Genomic DNA, 20,155 nt, shown 5'->3' with positions numbered 1-20,155 from the left:
CATACGGACCTCATGCCACCAGCTTTCCACCTAAGACGTAGAGGGAAGAGGGTCTAAGTCTGGTTCATGAGGTAGGAGGTGGAATCAACTAAAGCAGAAACTTTGTGTGGGGGAAAACCTAGATAGGATTTGTAGGGTGGGGCTGAAGGCATGGCCGGGTCCCACTACAGAGCACGGGAGGATTAGGGAGAGGTTGGCAAAGCTGGAGGATTAAAAAATATGTCTGCTTCTTTGGTGTTGTTGTATTGAAAGTGCGTATTGAAAAAGAATTCTATTTTCCAATGGAAATGTGTTCAGACCAGGCAGGCAGGATAATTGAACATTTATATACTTTAGTGGGTGCTCATATATGTATTTCTGAGGGCGTGATTTTGTTATTAATTATGGAAGGAAATGCATGAATGCGGGTCCATTGTTTGAATTTCCCTGGTTTATTAATCTCAAGTGTTGTACCAAAGGAAGGCCTCAAAACAAATAAGCAAGCAAATCAAAAAGGTATCATGGACACCCAAGGAGCTTGTTTTAATGGCTTAATTTCCACATAGGGTCATTTGAAAAGAGCAAAACAGCTGAAGCTGTTTTTCAGGAGAAACAATTCAGAGTGGGGAGAGAAAGGAACTTACGTTTATTAGACCTACCAAGTGCTACTGCTCTCTTTACTACGTCTTTTAAATAGATCATTTTATCTACTACTCACTGTAATTAAACAAAATTCTTACAGATACAGAAACTATGATTCAGTGTTTTAGAAATTTGGTCAAGATCCCTGTCTGTGGCAGAGCAGGTCTGTACTTGAGACAGCCAGAGTGGGACGCTCTGTGAGTCATCTCAGGAATACACGGCTTTGTGTCAGAGCTTTTGGTCTAGGTCGAGGAATGGATGATTAACAAGTAATAAGGCCATTGCTTGAGTTGTAGTTAGTTAGTTAGTTAGTTAGTTAGTTTACACCAATTTTCCCTTTGGAGTTTTCAATTCTTTCATGATTCCCTCTTATATCAGTCAGGGTTCTGCCAGAGAAACAGGGATGGGTGGATGGATAGATAATAGATAGACAGATAGATAGATAGATAGATAGATAGATAGATAGATAGATAGATAGATAGATAATCAAGGCATTGGCTTAGAGCAGGCTCTGATGATGTAGTCCACATCTATAGGTGGAATTTCTTCTTTCTCAGGGAAATCTCAGTTTTGGTTGGAAGGCCTTCAAACGATTGAATGAGGCCTTCCACATTCTGAAGGGTAATCTTCTCAACTTAAAGTCAACTGATTGTAGTCATTAACCACCTACTAGTTGTGTGATGTAGGCATTAATACACCTAGATTAGTGACTGGTTGAATGACTAGGCTCCATATAGCATAGCCCAAATGACACATGAAATTAACCATCACACCTCCCCAACTCACATAATTCTCTTTTATAATACAAAGATAATCCTGAGTGGGTAAGCAAAGAGAGCAGTGCTCTTCTATGATGTTCAGGGTTCCCTTTAGTATCAGGAAAGATGTTTGGCTTTTTGTCACTCAATATAACAGATATTCGCTAGTCATGGCTTAGCTGGATGTCTTGGTGGCCTGTGACCTAGCCAAATCCTAGGCTCCTTATCTTGGATTTTTTAGGACAGAGTTTAAAGGTCTCCTAACATTTTATTCTCGCTACCTTTTTAGGGGTTTAATTTGGTTCATAAATTAATTCACAGCTCTTGGAGTTTTCTATCATTGACCCAAATGGGAGCCTCAACAGTCACAGTCCAGAAGCATTAACTCTACACATAATGTTGATCCTACAGTGTTTCCATTTCGTAAACACTGATTAATGACCATGATTCAGAAAGTTCTAACTTTGCAGGGCCTCTTGCACCAAATATATTCAGGAGCTCAGTAGGGGTTAAAGTGAGTCAAGGATTTAATAGACTGAATATATGGCCCCGAAAACATTGGTCATGTCAACAGACTACCTCATCTAGTCTTTGTTGATTATAAACTTTCAAAATATTTTCTAAGGATCATTACATCCCGGAAACATCTGACCACTACTTTGCAAGTAATTCTCCATGATAAATTGCCGTCCTAAATGTGCACGTACCTAGGAATGCATGTGCCAAGACAAAATATAGTTTATTGTTTTTATTTTGTGTTTTTTAACATTTGCTTCTTCTTTACTGCCTTGATCCCTTTCTTTTTACCTCCACATCATTTCCCCAGTCCTGCTTTGGCTCGTCAATTATTAAACTCCCTATTTGTTGGTTGAAGGGGCGATAATATTCTTCCTAGTCAGACGTTTCTCTAAAATTCTTTCCTGAGGTCATCACTGTCAATGCTGCCACATGCAATAATCTGTTGTCTTTCATCAAATTGCTATCCGCTCCTTTGAAGTAGTAATAGCGACAATGATGGGTGGTGATGATGAAGGATGACCTGGGAGGCCACAAGTCACTGCTGCTTTGATTGGTCTCTTCCTACATGTCACGTGTGGGCCAGGCGTAGGATTCTACACTGAACAAAATAGATTTGGTCCCTGCCCCCAAGACGTATCTGTCCAGCCAGTCCTGGGAGTTCCGCTCCCGGTGAGGTCCTTATTATTTAGAACAGTGCATTTTAAGAAGAATGACATAGAACATTTAGAAAAGCAGATAAAAGAATAGAACATTGGACTGAGCAGAAAAACAGTAAAGGCTTTGAAGTTCTATGGAGGGCTATGAAACTTTAGGTGATTTATAATCAATGCCTTGCTTTGCTTTGTTCCAAATAAAGTCCACATGGAGAAGACTTCAGGTTCTAGATCAGCTGAGGGAGAGTAAAAGTTTGAAAGTTGATGATGCTTGATGATTTCTTATTAGAACAGGAAATTATTTTAGGTGCTTTCAGTTATTTCTTTTAAAAGTACAGATAACAGTAAGATAGCATTTATTTATTATTCAGCATCAGACTTGTGCTAAGTGTTTTACATACATTAACTCATTAAATGCTCAGAAAGCGCTCTATGAGTTAGGTCCTTTTGTTTTCCCATTTCACAGATGAGGAAACTACAACATAAAGAGGTGAAATAAATTTGTTTACCATCACATTAACTAATAGGTGGTAGACCTATAACATAGAAACCTTTCAACCACCACAAAACTGGCTAGCTTTTGCATAAAACCCCAAAGACACAGCGCTTTTCTTACAGATATGTTCATCTTCTTTATCCCATTCAGACAGAAACCTTTATTTTGCATTTTGTCAGGTATTGTGGAAGATGCCAGTTATGTCTTTAGCTATATATATATATATATATATATATATATATATATATATATATATATATATCCTATTAGAAGCTTCTGGTGAGCAGAGGAGGACCATGAATTATATAGTTATGTTCATTTATAATACTACAGTAACAATTTATCTAAAGTTACTGAAATTCTCACTACAATGAAATTTATATAGAAATGAACTTTCAGTGCTATTTTGTTGGTGATATTAACTTTCCTGGATAATGACATAATAATTATCATATGATGCTTCTCTCCAAGAGCCTTCAGAGGTTGCCTATTGTTTGTTGCATTAAATCTGAAATTGTCTGCCTGGTTTCTAAGGCTTGCAATACTCTAGTTCCCCTCTCCTGACCACCACATCTTCCATGATCCTTCAGCATGATGTTTCCCTCCTGTATCTACCACACTCTGGTCTTCTCCTTGACTTGCTTCTGTGGTTTCCTACCTAGACTGCCTTCTCTTGGCGTTTTGTTTTATTCAAACCTGTGCTTGGAGGCTTCTCTCAACCTCACTTTTTCTCTGTAGTACTTGCCTCCCTCCCATCCCTAGCCTTTCTATTGCTCTCCTTTTCCTTCCTAACATCCCATAATATTTATTGTTTCATTGCACGCATTTGGCACCTGGTTATATCCTTTCTTGTACTCTAGCTCAGTTCTTCTCAAACTTCGATGGGCAGAAGAATTACCCAGTTCCTCAAAAATTAAAAATTAAATTACCATATGCCCAGCAATTTCACTTCTGAGTACATACCGTAAAAAATTGAAAGCAGCATCTCTAAGCGATACTTGTACACCTGAGTCATAGCAGCACTATTCACAATAGCGCAATGTGAAAAAAACCCAAATGTACATGAATGGATAAGCAAAACGTAGCATATCTATATCTGCACACACACACACACACACACACACACTGCATTATTACTCAGCCTTAAAAAGGAAGGAAGTTCTAACACATCACACAACATGGGTAAACCGTGAGGACATTATGCTAAGTGAAATAAGCCTGTCACAAAAAAGATAAACACTGTATAATTCCACTTACATGAGGTACCTAAAATAGTCAAATTCATAAACAGAAAGTAGAAGGGTGGTAGCCAGAGGCTGGCGGAGGGAGAATGGAGAGCGACTGTTGAATGGGTACAGAATTTTAGATTTGCAAGACGAAAAGAGTTCAGGAGATTGATTGCAAAATAATGTGGATGTAATTTACACTACTTATCTGTACATTTAAAAATGGCCAAGATGGTAAAGTTTTTTATGCATAAATTTACCACAACTTTTTTTTTTTTTTAAAAAGAATAATCTGGGAAGAGAATACAAGATGAAGGTTCCTAGGCCCACCCCTGAGATTCCTATTTTTGGCCTTTTCGTCTGGGTGGGAGGCAGATAGTCAGGACAAATCTGTAATTGTTTTTAGGTTTTGCCTATATGTAAAGCATTGTCTCCAAGACCATAGATGCCTCTAAATAAAAGGAAAGGGAATCAGGATTTCATGAATACCTGGATGTCAAGCGCTTATGTTTTACTCAAACAATAGATTTTACTATAGCTTATATATCAGACAACTGAGGATGAAAAACTGTGTGAATTGCCCACGATCATAAAGATAAAAAGCAAAAGAGCTGGAAGTTAAACCCAAGTGACAGAGACATTGCTATGTATGTGTTCACCACACCATTTCCTATTCTTGAGCGCACAGGCAGACTAGGCTCCCAGCCTCAGTTGACCTGGCATTTGAGCTCCTGCCAAGTGACTAAACTCTGGCCTATACAAAAGAAACTTAAAAATACCCTGCTGAGCTCCCAGTCCTTCCTTCTCCTGCCATGGCAAGTTTTAGGGGTGTGAATTCCAGGCGGTCGTCCTATGAGATGGAAAATGGCTGTCAGGTGCCTCAGACTTCAAATGAATGTTTATTGTGTTAACCCACTGAGATTCTACAATGTATGTTACTGCAGCACAGCCTACTTTATCCTGACTAGATCCATACTCTTGTCTTTCCCATGACAGTAGGCCACCTCCCGAGGTCCAGGACATAAACTTCTTATGTATTTTTTTGTAGCACCAAATATGTTAAGCTTATAGCAATTTCCTCCCCCCAAAAAACCTTTTGGCATTGATGTGGCTTATGAGAGTGATGAAAATTCCAGGTTAAAAGAGAATGAGATGGAAAAACCTATTCCCCTGGCAGTTGAAGCAGCTCCAAAATTTAAGCAATTTTTAACTTCAATTTCCAACTCCCACCTCATGTCCCCAGTTCTTTGTCTCAACTTGCTAGTGTTTTTCTAAACCCTCAGAGAGCCAGTGTTTTTTTAGCAAATCAATTGCAAAACAAAAAACTTAAGAAAAGGTTAATGATTATTTATAAATCAGTTATTGTTGCCCAATGACCCTGACGCTCAGAGTTGAGCGCATGTAGGGAAAATTAGATACATTCTTCAATAACCAAAGCCAACCCTAAGGTCCTCTGTGAAATAAGCCTGCCAAGCTGTAGAGGCTCTGAGGAACACATGGGTTCACACACGAAAACAGGAAAAGGGAGTGGGAGACTTATGTTTGGGCAAGTGGAAGAAATGAAGACAAAGACCAAGCAGATTCCAAAGCTGGAATCCTCCAATTTATTATTTTGCAACATGTCCTCTGAGGATTGTGTTTTCTCTTTGGCATGTGTGCATATGGCAAAGACATCAGTGGTCCCTAATGTCTGCTTTCCTCTTTTTCTTCAGTAATAGGACCACCAATACTTAGCTGAGCACATGCCCATACTAAATAAAGACTGGATTTCCTAGTCTCATTTGAAAGCTGTTTGTAGCTACAGCACTAAGTTCTGGCCATGGGATATGAGAGACAGTGGTATCCACAAGTTCTAGGGTAGGTCCCTAAAGGAGATAGGGGATGTTTCTTGTGTCTGTTACGCATTTAGAATTGTGATACAGATACGATGGCCAGTGCTCCATCTTGGATCAAAAGAATGAGGATCAGACAGTCAGGTTGGTGGAAGAGGAAGCTGAAGACCCCTGGGGCCCAGATGATCCTAGAGCTCCCACAAAAACCCTGAACTGCCTACACCCAGACTTTTGCATGAGGGAGAAGTGCAGTCTATACCTTATGGGACCTTAAAGTTAGTGGTGAATTGGGTCTAAGTAATATAGTGAGCAATTTTTAGCTTGGTTAAACATCTTGTGTTATTGTCCAAAATGCACACACTTGGTCTATAACGCACACACAAATGCTGATGCGTGTATGTCAATCTGTGGTTCACATTTTTTTTTAAAAAAATGGTCCAGTGCTGGAAACTTTAGTTCAGAAATCCTTCCACTGTGTATCTGCATCTGAAAAGGTGTAAACATATGTCACACTCATAGTGCTTCATGGCAGTAAATAGTTTATGCCTCAGTCAAAATTTAAAAAGAATTAGGGTTTGTCTTAAACTAAAAACCAGGTTGTAATTTTGAGACTATAAACAAAGGTATCTTTGCTCTCAGCGTTATTTTGTTGTTTTAATTATTATGAGGTAACTGAGGATAAAACATGAATGAATCAAAGAATGTCTGGGAGTTTCTAAACATAAGCTCACACACACACACACACACACACACACACGTACACACAATTAAATAGTTTGTAAAGGTATTAGATTCATGTGTATTCCTGGTTAAATGGTTCCAATCCAGAAGGAAGGTTCAAGAAAAGGTTTAGGTTTCTAATCATTTTACTTTACAAATTCAGAATGATACATGACATCAGCTTAAACAAGTCTTCTTGGAGCCCACTGTTATGTGACAACAAATATGCATTTTATGAAAGAATTTCAGCTTGGAATTTTTTCCCCTTTCTTACCACTAGAATTAGATTAATGAAATAACAAATGTAATTCAATAACATTCCTTGAATGTCTACGTGTGCCAGGCTCTATGCAACCCTCTGATGACAAGAAGATAAATGAGACATGGCCTGGACTGACGTCCAGAGTTCATAGAGGAGCCAAGCTCATGGAGAGCCATAATGAGATACAGCATCTCTTCAAGTCCTGAACTCACATTATGAACAAAATGCTCTGGAAACAAAAGGAAGCAGTCAATCCTATCTGTGGTGAGAGGAGCTAGCTAAGGAAGTCTTACAGAATGAGTAGAATTTCTCCAGGCATAGGAAGTGGAGGAGATATTCCAGAGAAAGAATAGCAAATACAAAGGAGTAAAGGATTGTTACATTCTGGAAATAATGGTGGTTAGGACACAGCTGTGAGACACAAGCCGCCTACACTTCTGGGCCGCCAGGAGGAGTGTTTCGGTCCTCAAGGCGGGATCTGGGCAGCTCATCACAGGACACAGCACCCACTTTACCTAGTGAGACAGTTCATTTAGAAGCTATAAAAATGTTAGAAAACAGTTTTCTGTTTGAAACTAGTGAGTGGATAGAACATATTGCTTACAAACCTGTAAAGGCTCCTCGATGTGTTTAGGCTAAAATCCAATCCATGACGAGCCCTTCTGGCCCACTTGCAATCAATCTGGCACCAATCTACATTTCAAGTCTCATCTTCTGCCACACTCCCTTCTCTTCATGCCCTACTTGTAGCTGCCATGCCAGAGGTGGTGTCTTTGCTAGAGCAGATTAACACAGCATCAGCTCCATGATATGAAACCACTGATTGGGTGTATGGTTTCTTTTCCACTCCTATCAGACAGGAGGATCAGAAACAGTTCTTATAGATGGGATAGACAGAAGTCTACATTTACAGCATTGAATTCACCAGAACTATGTGAATTCTCCTGCCTTCAGTCATAATATGTCCAGACGGACCTGAACCACCTGGACATGCTGTAGAATGCCACACGAGTCCATTACAGCAAAGACATTATGTTAATCAGATGAGCAAGAAGTTGGCTAGCAGACCGAAGGCCTTGGTACGCTCCATAAAAGTGGGAGGTAAACTCTATGAAACTTCAGGAGCCCGCCACATCAGCAAAGTGTTTATGGGTGTGCCAGAAATTCCCATCAACTTAATGGACACGTTACTGCATCAGTTAATTCTCAACACTAAGAAGGTAACACAGTTCTTGGTAGGCCACTTCTGGCTCTGGAACCAGCATATTTCACTCTTGAGAATGCTGCCTGGCCCATTTATTAAGTTCTATGAAGGCTGTAAGATTTGAATCAGGCCGAGAGCAGGAAAGGGCTCTACATTAAGTCCAGACAGAAGTGCGAGCGTCCCTGACACTTAGGCCATTTGATCCAGCAGACACCACAGCACTAGAGATACTTGTGGTGGCAAAAGTCACTGTGTGGAGTTGCAGGCAAGCTTCAACAGCAGAACCTCCAAGGTAGACCCTGGAGTTCTGGACCAAGACCATGCCTTCTGTAGGAGAGAATTCTACAACACTGGAAAACCATCTCTTGGTATGCTACTGGCCACTGGTAAGGAGAGAGCATTTGAGCCTGAGGCATCGAGAATCCATGTGCTTAGAGCTGCCCATCATGAGTGAGGTCCTATCAGACTCACCAAGTCAAAAGGTTGGGTAGATCCAACAGCAGATGTTAGATGGAGTCATACGTTCAGGACTGGCAGGGAGCAGGGCAAAAGGGTATACATACAGGAGCTGCAGGCCGAAGTCATCAAAAACAGGAAAGTCTGAAAAACTGTCATAGCCAAGAGGAAACTAAGGAGACATGACAACCAAATGTAAGGGGGTGGGTGGATGGGATCCTGGAACAGAAAAAGGACAAGGTAAAAAGGACTAGGTAAAACTAAGGCTATCTGAATGAACTGTGGACTTTAGCTAATAATAATGTATCAGTATTAGTTCATTAATTGTAACAAACATAACATACTAATGGAAGATGTTAATAATACGGGAAATTGGGTGTGGGATGTGTGGGAATTTTCTATTATCTGCTTAATTTTTCTGTGAACCTGAAAGTGTTCTAAAAATTAAATCTATTGAAAAAAGTAACAAAAAATGAACTTTGACTCTTATTGACACATGTACAAAAATTAACTCTTACTGACATCATATACAAAAATTAACTTAGATTATAAAACTCAATCTAAAACCTAAAACTATAAAAATTCTAGAAAAAAAAAGAAGAGAAAATCTGTGTGGCCAAGGCTTATGCAAAGATTTCTTAGAGCACAAAAAGCACAAACCTTAAAAGAAAAAAACTGATAAACTGGATTTCATCAAAATGAAAAACCTCTACTTTTCAAAAGACGTTGTTTAGAAAAATGAAAACATAAGTGACAGGCTGGGAGAAAATGCTTTCAATACATATAACTAACAAAGCATTTTTATTTAGAATATATAAAGTACTTTCACAATTCAATAATAAGAAAATAAACATTGTATTTCAGTGGGGGAAACCAATGGTCTTTTCAATAAATGGTTCTAAGTTAGTTAGATATCCTTAAGGGAAAAAAATGAACTTTGAGCTCCAACTCACACTGTATATATATTTTATATACATATATAACATAGTCAATAGAATCAAATTTAATTAATCAAAATTAAATTAATCAAAATTAGAAATTTTTGTTCCTCAAAATAAATTTTAATGAATATTGATATATTCTCAATGTATCATCCAAAAATATTTTCCATCTAGAATATATAAAGAATTCTTAATGAACTGATGTTTCACAAAAGCTAATAAACATATGAAAAGTTGTTCAACACCATTAATCATCAGGGAAAATGCACATTAAAACCACAATAGGTTCCAACTACACATAAATCACTGGAATCGCTGGTGGGAATGTAAAATGGGATTATCAGATTGGAAAACACTTTAGCAATTTCTTGTAAAGTTAAATATACACATCATATAACCTAACAAATTCTACTCTTAGGTGTTAGTCAGGATTCTATAAAGAAACAGAATCAATAAGGAGATATGTGTAGATTAGATAGATAGATGATAGATAGATAGATAGATAGATAGATAGATAGATAGATAGATAGATATAGAGATTTATTATGAGGAATTGGCTTACGTAATTATGGAGGTTGAGAAGTTCCACCATCTGTGATCTGCAAGCTTGAAACACAGGAAAGCCACTGGCATAGTTCATTCTGGGTCCAAAGGCCTGAGAACCAGGAGAGCGGATGGCAGGAAAAAAGGGGTGAATCCCCCCTCCTCCACTTTTTGTTCTATTCAGGCCCTCGATGGACTGGATGATGGCTGCCCACATTGGGGAATGCAATCTACCTTACTGAAGCCACCAATTCAAATGTTAATCTCATCCAGAAACATCCTCACAGCAAATCCAGAAATAATGTTTAATCTGGGCACTCGGTGGCTAGTCAAGTTGACACGTAAAATTAAGAATCATAAGCCATTAACCCACACAGGTATTTACCCAAGAAAAAGGAAAACTTATATCCACACAAAGACTTATACACAGATGTTTATCGCAGCTTTGTTCATAATATCCAAAGACTAGAAACAACACAAATGTCCATCAGCAGGTGAGTGGATAAACAAATTCTGGTTTATCTATGCAATGGACCATTACTCATCAATAAAAAGGAAGTATACATGCAGTAACGCAGATGAATCTTAAAAACATTATATAGAGATACTGAGTGAAAGAAGACACAAAAGAATACATATGATTTCATTTATATAAAATTCTAGGAAAGACAAGTTTAATCTATGATGACAGAAAACAGACCAATAGGGTGGGGGATTAGGGAAATTCACTAGAATGGGGTTCAGGGAACATCTGGGGGGTGATAGCAATGCTTTATTTAATTGTGGTGGTGATTTATGGGTGTAATAGTCAAAACTCATCAAAATGTACACTAAAAATGGGTACATTTTATTGTAAGTAAACCCTACCTCAATTTAAAAGTTTATTTTTTAAAAAAATGGTTCAAACAGTTCATACTCCTACCAACAACATACAAGTGTCCATTTCCAGATAGGCTCTGAATCACTAGCTATTATTGTACCTTTAATTTTTTGGTAAAAAGTGTAGTTTCCAACTTTGGAGATAAACTTGTGTGGATTATGTAGTAGGTCTCCAAGAATGAAGACCACCCTACAGAATTAATAGCCTGAAAATCATTGCAAGTGAAGCCATTGCTGATGAGAAAGAGTTGCTGGGGTGATCATGTATGCACCTTCATGGTTTTCTTTCTAAATAATCATCCTAATATTCTACTTTTCTCTAAGAATTTCAACATTTCAGGTTCATTCCAATCTTGCAGTCAATATCCGTCTTTTATTGTCATTATGCTTTTTCTTCCCAAATCCTGGGTTCACATAAGGATGGCAGAACTTTAGGCTGAATTATAGAAATAACACTACAGAGTTGCTTTAGCCCAAGCACCTTCTGTCAGCATCCTCTTTCCCTTTTGACATGGACAATCGCTGTTTCCTCGAGCTTATGAAAAGTGTTAACATAAATGTTGCTTCAGGACAGCCCCCGGCCCCCAGCCTCCCCCCGTCCATAGGCTTTTCCTATATGGGAATGCTAGCGCTGTGGTCAATCGTAGAAATCACATGGTCTAACCCTCACATTTTACAGGTAAGAAAACTGTCTATAGTCGCCCAGCCAGTATTAGCAGAGCAGGATCCAGAATTTCAGACTCCTAACTCCTAGACTACCACGATTTCTACTGTCCTCCATTGCTCCATTAGTCAGCAGAATTGCCACTCACATAAGGCCTTCAGATGTGGGTACCCAAAATTGCAGTCCTTCACATGGCAAAGCTTTGGGAAATATTGAAAATACACGCTATCATGAGCTTATCCAAATAGCTTTTTCTGAAGAAAAAAGTATGCTTGTGATTTTTAAGATTTTACAATAAGCTAATGTACTGGAAGACACCCAGTGACATCTGCAAGTAGAGCAAAAATATTTGTTTGTCTAGTGCAATGATTATATGTCTGCTTTAAAAAACCCTGGATTCTGACTTATTTTGGCATAATTTTTAATAGTGTCTTCTGTCACTCTGAAAAATGTCCTAGTTTGAAAGATACATTATATTCACTGTAATTACATAGGATTTCTGGTTAATAAGCAGTCCTTACCCATCTGCTAATTTTTTATTACTAGAAATAAGTCTTAGGGGAGAATGGTTTGTAATCACCTTCTAAATCATGCTAGGTTAGAAAAAAATAGCACAATTCTCTCTTTTGCTAATTTAGAAAGAAAACACAGAAACACAAAAACAAACAAACAAAAACTCAGTTGCTCAGTTTGTTCAAGGATTCCCTGGAAATAGTGCTTTTGAAACCTTCTCAGATTCCAAGGGTTCATCCATCTGCTCTTTATAAGTAAATTATAGTCCCACTCTGGAAGAAAATATTTTTGATGGAATGTGGTATTAAAGCTCATCAAATCTAACTCGTATACAAATTGAAGGGTTTAGAACCTTGCTACCCATGAAATCCCAAGTTTGACACATGTGCTGTACATATGCATTTGTGAAATCTCTTCTTATTATAACATTGGGGTGAGTGGGGCTAAGATGAAGGCCCGACTTGGAGCATTCTGGAAACTGCCTCATGCGAAGAGGCCAGGTCTGACTGAAGATGTCCCTTCTCAGTGTGCTGCTTCAGACCGTAAAACTCCTTAGGACAAGGAACTGTGACTTTCTCTCTGAATTCCTCATTTACCAATCATGGAGCTTCCAACCACGAATTTCTCTACAGACATCGATCCAATGAAGGACTCTTTCATTCAATACAGGCTAGTGAGGTAAGGCAGTGAATTCATTTCTGAGGACTCTGTCATGCGGGGTGGCCTGCGGAGTCTCTAGTCCAGCTCCCCACATAGGAACGCAGGATATGGTGAGGCCAAAAAGGAACACCCACGGAGCCATGGAGAGGGGAGTCCATAGTCTTCCTGGCAGCTGGGTTGGAGACACAGGAAGCAGGAGCCACACGATCTGCAACCTGCCCTCCGCTTTTCTACCAGCCAACCAACCCCACTTGCTAACTGCAATCCGCTCTTGCTAGCTCAGCCACCATCTTCTTGCTAGCCCCCATTTGCTGCTAGCGTAGCCATGGCAATAATATAAGTGGCCAGTGGCTCACTGGTTACAGCTGATGGCCACCCAATCACAGTTGATGGCCATTTACTACCCGAGTGAGCACCTTTCCACGTGAGGCTGAGAGCCTGGAAATTGCACTCTTGGCTCTGTCCCCACAGGCTTCCATAACCAATACCACAGACTGGGTGGCTTCAGCAACAGAAATTTATTTACTCACAGTTCTAGAGGCCGGAAGTCCAAGATCAAGGTGTCCTCTGGGTTGGTTTTATTCTGAGGCCTCTCTCCTTGGCTTGTAGACAGCCGTCTTCTCCCTGTGTCTTCACCTGGTCTTTCCTCCCTGCGTGTCTGTATCCTAATTTCTTCTTTTTATAAGGATACCAGTCAAATTAAAATGACCTCATTTTCACTTAATTACCTCTTTAAAAGCTCTCAGCTGCTGTTCCTTACTGGCTGTGTGGCCTGGGGCAAGTTACTTAACCTCTCTTCATCTGTTTCCTCATTTGTAAAACAGAGATAATAATGATGATAATAATAATTATGATACCTACTTCAAAGGTCTGTTACCAGAAGGAAGAGTTACTATATATAAAGTACTTCGGATAGTACCTGGAACAGAGTAAGTGCTGTATAAGTATTTGCTACTATAGTCATATTAATATTGCCATTGTTGTTAATGAAAAGAGAATCATTTAGTTTGGTTCCACGCTGTCATAATTCCAATCAATCCCCTCAGTGCACCGCCCTGCGTGGGGCTTCACGGGGCCCTCTGACTTGTCCTGCCTCTCAACCAGTGGCTGCCCACATCTAGGTCACATGTCACTGGTGTCCAGGCCGCAGACTCCCTGGGCCACAGAACCCAGTGCATTCCTTCTCACCTGAGTGTGTCCTGTGGGGTTGGAGGCAAAAATAAGGATCGTAACCACCCCCTCCAAAAAATAGGACGGTGAGGAGTTTGGGAAGGAAGCCTTTGTGCTTTTCAATATTAAAGCACAAGCGGGGGAAGGACAGGAGTGGAGAGCAAGGTGAGAGGGGAGGTAGGGAACCTGGGAAGGGGGTGGGGGTTGGAAAAAGGATGGGGGTAGGGAAGAAAGAGTCCAGGGAGGAGAAGAGTGAAGGGGGGAGGGGAGAACCCACAGGAGCCAGTTAGTGAAAGCTCCAGGTCAGATCTGGGAGCTTTTCCAGTGACTCCCCCACATAAAAACAACCCATGGCTGCCAGCTCCCCAGCACCAGCTGTTTCCACTTCCGTAACACATGTCCAGTCACGTAAATTGTTTACTAACTTCACATCCAGAATTTTTTAAATAGAGGAAAACCTGGGTCTCATCTACACCAACCAGAAGAGCAGAGATAAGAGGGGAAAAAATTCAACAACAAACAAAACGAAAAAGCAGAATGATACAAGAGAAACAAAACACATTTCCCTTCACTTTTATGGCTTCCTGAATTAGCAAGGAAACCGGTCTCAGATCTCCAGGTTAACACCAGGTTGCACCAGGTTAACCAAGCACAAGTCTGACTTCTAAAGTGAACTGGATAACCAAGAATTGGAGAAGAGCTAGTGTACAGCAAGCCACGGCAAGAGCATGAAAAATACCATATTTGAAAAATACCATAATACAAAAATACCATTCCTAGCTCACAGGGAATGGACACTTTATGTCTTTTAGTGTTAAGAGAACAGGGTCCCAAGCCAGATTTCCAGGTTGAGTCCCAGGTCTGCTGCTTATGAGCTGTGTGACCTGGAGTGAGTTACTTAACCTCTCTGTGCCTCATCTATCAAATGGGGATAATGATAGTATCTACCTCAGGGGTTGCTGTGGGTAAAATGAATTAATGTAAGGCACTTAGAATAGTGTCTGGCATTCACTAGCCACTGTAAGTGTTCACTTTTTAAATTACATATACTCATAAATTATTACCTAATTTTTAAAAGCATGAATTTATTACAGCTCTTTGATATTTATAACACAGATTTATCGTGGGATTCTGGTTTAATATGATGCCAGACCTCACATTCCTGCAGTATCTTTTGTCAGCTTCCATCAAAAGAATATTGCTTCCCCCTCACACCACCAAAATCATACAAGCTTGCAAATTTCCTGGATAGTAAATATAAGAAAAGGCTACAGGCCCAAAGCAGATAACATTTCTGTAAACATCATCAACACCGATGAATTGAGAAGTACCTTCTTCGTACTTCCATCTTGGGGCTGTGGCCAGGATAAGGGGAGTGGATTGGAGGAAGCAAATAAAAAATGTTTACTATATGTATGCACTAAATGTAAAATAAAAAAAATGAACTTTCTAAAAATCACGGTGCAACCAGACAGGCTAGATTAATATTTAGGTGGAATTAATGTTTGGATGTGGACAAATTTTACTATTGAAGTAAAGATACCGTTGGGGGTAAGATTGACCAATATAATCATCTCCTGTTTTCCTCGGTGTAGCTCCTGTGTGGCCAAGCGAGGTGGAGTGAATATACTGGGCAGAGTACCCTTAACGGAGCAGATTTCGTCAACCATTGTTACTGCTCAAATGCGGTGTCTTTGATAAATAGTGCTTTGACTGTTTAAGTATTGAAAGAATGTGGCTAGAAATGTATTCTCTGTCCATTTTGGGAACAGAAATATTCTTTTAGGCTTTTAGACCAACTGACATAATGTAGCTCAACATTTAACTTTTGTTTGATTTTTACGTTCTTATATTTTTCCCCCACCTGCATTTTTAGAAGAGTATGTATCCTGCCAGGGGCTTCAAGTCTGACCTTTATATACAATGTTTCTGACCATTTTTATGAGTTTAATGTTTCTTTGCATACAAATCTGTGTTGCAATTATAAGTGAGAATGGCTTGGATCCACAGGCAACCAAGGTCACTGTCCTGGGTGGGGAGGGACAATTTTCTCTTAAAAACACTGCTAATAAAAAAATAAAAAAAAACAAAAAACAAAAAAAAAAAAACCAAAAAAAATATCAAGACAGGTACTTTTAGAAGGTGAACCAGTGTACTGGGGGTCCTGGGGGTCCACTGTCACCCAATCACAAAGGGAAGAGAGCTGCCGGCCCACTGGTTACTGATTTACATGGCAACAGGGACTCCCCCATTCATTCATTTTAACCAGTATTCCTGAAAGGCTGACTATGTGCCAGGTACTGCTCTGGGCAGTGAGAGCAGAGGAATGAGCACAACATAGACAGACAGCCCCTACCCTTATGGAGCATGGATGCTTATCAGGGAATCAGAACATAAACATTCAAGGGGGCAAATATAAACTACTTTGTAAGAGGTGGTAAGGCACTATGACGATAAATAAAGCAAGTAGGGAGATGGAGAGTAAGGACAAGTAAGATATGTCAGGTCACGCCAGTCCTCTGCTTAACCTCCACCCTCCAACCCCAGGGCTCTGTACATTACCATGGGGAAAAACTTCTACAAAGTTCTACGTCACCTGGCCCCTCTCCTACAACCTCTCTGACCTCACCTCCTGCTTCTCTTTCCTTCTCTCATCTCACCAGCTACACTGGCCAAAATGCTGCTGAAAGAAACTGCCAGACGAGGGTATCACTATTGCCAGGCGTATTACAGCCTACGGGGCTAGCAGATTCCTCGGCTTTGGCCTTCTTTCCCAGACATCTGCTTCACTATTTCCTTTGCCTCCCTCAAGTCTTTGCCCAAATCTCATCTTCTCAATGAGTTCCATCCTGACCACCTGATTTGACACTGAACCCTTCCTCCTCGCCCAAATCTCACAGACCCAATGTCTCCTACTCTGCGTTTTCTTTTTTCCATAACTTATCGTGGTCCTGTGTATCCCATGATAAACTTATTATATATGTCAGCATGTTTTGCTTCCAAGTGCCTGCACCTGAAACCCTTCCGAGCCTGCCCTCCTCAGGTGTGGGAGCACCCATGGCTGAACTTAAATACACCTGGCAACTTGCAGCCCTCTGGGCAGTGGCTAATAAGTGCAGGGCTGTGAGTCCAGCTTCTGGGCCTTCAGGCAGGACAAATGCAAGGCGTAAGGAACACTCCAGAGTTTTGTAGTATCAAACTACTGCAATGCTCCAGGGGATTTCTTCTGAAATCGCCCCCCCCACACCCCCCCGCTACACACACCCGGTTTGTCTTCTCCTCCTCCCTGTTCTGCTTTCCCCACTCCACGACTGGTTTCTCCTCGGAGCATTTTCACAAATTGCTTCAACCAAACCTTCATATCAGGATCTGCTTCTGAGAAACCCATGCAGAAGGAAGGAGCTGGTCTCAGGGAGCAGGAAAGTGTCCCATGAGTGGGAGGGACGGCAGGATGTCTGGTTGGATGGGTAAGTTTGGGAATGCAAAGATAAGGATACCTTCTGGGAGGTTCTATTATCAGTCAAATGAAAAACAGGATTTCCAGCTAGGAGGTGGAGGAAAGCTGATTGCTGGGGAGAAAGGAGAAGGTGTGAAATAGTTGTCTGGGAGAGTTAGAGAATGAATGTTCTAAGAAAATATGGTGAGATTGGTAGGCAGTGTTGACTGACGGTAATGTGGTTTGCCTCCAGCCACCTAAGTTACTCAGGTGCAGGCTAGAGGTAGAGAGCTGGATTTAACCAGGGTCGGGGTTTTTTCCAGTTGAGTAAACTGAAAGGAGAAAGGTTAGAGTGTTGAGGTGAGTCTGTTTTTGTTTTATTTTGTTTCTTCATTTGGCGTTTCTTTTTTCTTTTTCTTTTTTAGATTCCATGTACAAGTAAAATCCTACGGTATTTATCCTTCTCTGTCTTGTTTCATTTAGCATAATACCCTCTAGGTCAACTACACCTTAATAGAAAAAACAAAAGTCAGTAATGGTTGCTTTGTCACAAGCTAACCAAAGGCTATAAGTGACTCTTTAAAATAAAAATATGCCAGTTATTCTACAAAAAAAAAAAGAAGAATGTTGGGGTATAAGAAGGGGTATGGAATATTTGGGGGTACAGAAGAAAGTGAGGATATGTAAGGGGTGGCCTAGAAAAACGCGTCAAGACAATGGATTGTGGATTCTGATAAAGAGTTGTGGGCATAGTAGCAATGGGCTGTGATGACAGGAAGGGGTGGGCTGCTGGTGGGGCTCCCGGAACTGAGATTGTGGAGGTGACGCCTTGACAGTAATGTCAGGGTCAAAGGGGAGACCAGGGGGTGGGTGGCTGATGTGGGACAGAGAGCAAGATGTGAGAGTTCTACTTACCGCAAGTTTAATAACTGAATATGTAGATAATCTCGTGTGTTTTGAGACCCTAACAAGGCAATGAGGAAGAAAGGATAGAACAACACTGAAAAGGTGCCCCCAACTCATTGTCCTGTCACTGAACCTGTCCAGGCTGTATCCTGGAGGGCAGCCACCACCTCCCAGGCCCAAACATGAACACCAATGCCGCTTTCAGTTGACCCAAGGATTTCTCTCAGTTTTATGTAAATTCCTCAGATCCGCGATCTGTATTTTCCGTAGTTTCCTCCCAGGTTGGTTTTAGTGGAAGGAACTGTGAGCCTGGGCCTTGATCTCAACCCTAACAGCCTTTGAGCAATTCCTCTGCAGACCCTTTTGAATGCGGGCCCTATGTCTGCACTTTCCCCTCATTTCCACAATAGTTCACTTTTCTACAAGGAAACTTCTCTTCCCCCCCACAACAAAGCTGGCACTGCCAGGGCTCATTCAGTTTACCTGGTGGAACTCTCTTGTCCCCCCAGTGCTATGACCAATTCTTCAGAACTGTGTGACACCAAGAAGGATTTGGTATCTCTTTCCTCAGAATCTCTAAGGCGAGCTTCACTTCCTCCAACACACACACAACCACATGCACATATACACATATACACACAAACACACACAAGTGTACACACAGACACACATGCACACACAGCCTTGCAGGTATCTAGCACAATCCAAGGCAACAATTTCCAAGCAGAAACACTGAGCAGGATGGCTAATAGGTTCAGCACAGGTTTAGAAGTCAGGAGAACTAGACGCTCACCCTGGCTCTCTCCTGATTCTCCAGGTGAGGTGGAATCTATATCACGAAGGGCCACCACGTGACTGCATCAGCCAACCTCTAGAGGTGTCTGGTGTCACGGGGCTTCTCTGTAGATACTCTTCCTGTTCTCCCACCAGGCATCAGGCGGGGATTAGTGGGATACTGACTGTAAAGATCTTTTCCTTCTTTGGAGCATATACCTCTCTAATAGGGTTCTAACTAAAAATGTATGTCCAAGTGGCTAAAGTTTTTGAGAACCTAGTGAGTATCGCAAATTCTGTAAAAGCAACCATTTTGGGGCAATGGAGTTATTTGACACGGATCACAAAAGTCTTGAAAGACCTTCTGAGATTAACTTTGCCTCGTGCCTCCGAACGGAGCTGTTGACACCACCATGAGTTAAGTTTTTTCTCCCAGCAGCATCACTGTAGCCCAACATAAGTTGGAAGATGGGGAAACTCCACTTTTCTCTTAAATGAAAAAGGACATGCCCCAATCCCATCTTGTCAAAATATACAGTATGTGTGATTCTTTATTCACCACTCCCTGGCGTGGACTCATCTCTTTGCCCATATCATTGGGAAGTATTGTATCAACTGAATGTATTTTCTGATATTTGTCCAGGTATCTGCATAGCCAACTGTCCACTATCCATGGTACAGGTGAACCGTGCTCTGCGCCTACCTCTCCATCCCCTCAGCCTGCCTGAACCTCCTTTCAGTCCTCACAGTGTCATGTGTTGGATGTCTACCCTGTTTCCCCCAAAATAAGACCTAGCCAGACAATCAGGTCTAATGCGTCCTTTGGAGCAAAAATTAATATAAGACCCAGTATCATTATATTATATTATATTATATTATATTATATTATATTATACCCGGTCTTATAGTAAAACAAGACTGG

The sequence above is a fragment of the Rhinolophus ferrumequinum genome, chromosome 3, assembly GCF_004115265.2.
Source record: "Rhinolophus ferrumequinum isolate MPI-CBG mRhiFer1 chromosome 3, mRhiFer1_v1.p, whole genome shotgun sequence".
NCBI lineage: Eukaryota > Metazoa > Chordata > Mammalia > Chiroptera > Rhinolophidae > Rhinolophus > Rhinolophus ferrumequinum.
This window is presented reverse-complemented; position numbering follows the sequence as displayed.